The sequence below is a fragment of the Saccopteryx bilineata genome, chromosome 11, assembly GCF_036850765.1.
Source record: "Saccopteryx bilineata isolate mSacBil1 chromosome 11, mSacBil1_pri_phased_curated, whole genome shotgun sequence".
NCBI lineage: Eukaryota > Metazoa > Chordata > Mammalia > Chiroptera > Emballonuridae > Saccopteryx > Saccopteryx bilineata.
Window position 1 is genome coordinate 17350949 of NC_089500.1, and position 1655 is coordinate 17352603.

Genomic DNA, 1655 nt, shown 5'->3' on the forward strand with positions numbered 1-1655 from the left:
ATTTATTAGCTTTTCAGATATGTTCTGTTAGGATTGTGGTCTGCATTAATTAGCCAATGCCAAGGTAGGGGGTCATTAGTCAATGCAGCTGGTCCTGAAGCCAGCATTGGTTTTCTTTTGTCTGGTTTTGCTGCTTTTCTGGGCCTGTAGCTAAAACAAGACTGAGGCCTAGATGTTATTTCTAGCAGTTAATGCTCATGTGCTCTTCTCTGGCTCTTTTGTTTGTTCTGCCTTTAAGCGGGCCTAAAATCATGTGACTAGTGATATGCCAGGGAGGAAAGGTCAGGGGAGAGTCCGAATTTCATGACCAGCAATCACTTTGAAAGCAGGGGATCTGAACCACATGACCAGTGAAGAAAGGAATGGTGAAGTTGGAAGACAAGGTCCTTGTCTTCCCTAGTTTTTCCTGTCACTAAGCACCTGGGCTTTCTGCCTTGGTGGCCTTCTGTCCTATAGTCCTTGCTCTGCTCATGTCTGTCTAACTGCCTACCACACTATTATGCCTGTTTGTATTATTTTTTATTTTTTATTTATTTTTTGCATTTTTCCAAAGCTGGAAACGGGGAGGCAGTCAGACAGACTCCCGTATGTGCCCGACCGGGATCCATCTGGCACGCCCACTAGGGGGCGATGCTCTGCCCATCTGGGGCGTTGCTCTGCTGCATTCAGAACCATCCTAGCACCTGAGGCAGAGGCTACAGAGCCATCCTCAGCACCCGGGCCAACTTTGCTCCAATGGAGCCTTGGATGTGGGAGGGGAAGAGAGAGACAGAGAGGAAGGAGAGGGGGAGGGGTGGAGAAGCAGATGGGCGCTTCTCCTGTGTGCCCTGGCTGGGAATCGAACCCGGGACTCCTGCACGGCAGGCAGACGCTCTACCACTGAGCCAACCGGCCAGGGCCGCCTGTTTGTATTATTATTTTATGTTTTGAACAGTATAATAGTTCACTAAAATAATAAAGCACACTACCCTCTTAGGAATAATACATATTTTCTAAATAGTTCATGAAATTTTAAGTGCAAGTTTAGAAAGGTTTATGTTCTCTTAAAAAATAAAACAGGCCTGACCTGTGGTGGCACATGGATAAAGCATCGACCTGGAATGCTGAGGTCGCCGGTTCAAAACCCTGGGCTTGCCTGGTCAAGGCATATATGGGAGTTGATGCTTCCTGCTCCTCCCTCCCCCTTCTCTCTCTCTCTCTCTCTCTCTCTCTCCTCTTTAAAAATGAATAAAATTTTAAAAAATAAAACAAACAAGCACTTCTTACTCTTAATATCATGTGGCCTGCTGCATACTTGAGTAGCCATCCCAGTGCTGTTAAGACAAATGTCAGGGTTGGCTTTAAGAAAGAAGTTTGAGGACCAGGAAACCTATGTAGAGGCCAGAAAATCAGTAAGTGTCTACAGGCTAAAGCCTGTTTTCTGGAATAAGAACTAGGAGGAAATCAACAAAACAAGTAAGAAAGCTTATATGTTATCCCAGTGGGGCAGTACAAAGAAATTGTACTGTCAGTTCATTCAGCTCTAACTTCTGGAGTGTTTTCTTCCACTCCTCAAACTCTTCAACCAACTGCAGTCCTGCTCCGATTGGGCAGGCAATAAGGGCTGCATTATGACCAACATGGAACTCATCTTCTACAAAAAATAAATAAATAAA

General features: G+C 45.1%; 1 non-coding gene across 1 annotated transcript; it reads right to left on the bottom strand.

The window, feature by feature from the left end:
• Positions 1 to 823: 823 nt before the first annotated feature.
• TRNAG-GCC (transfer RNA glycine (anticodon GCC)) lies at positions 824 to 899 on the bottom strand. Its single transcript has one exon. It is a non-coding gene; the product is annotated as a tRNA-Gly (tRNA).
• Positions 900 to 1655: the final 756 nt, after the last annotated feature.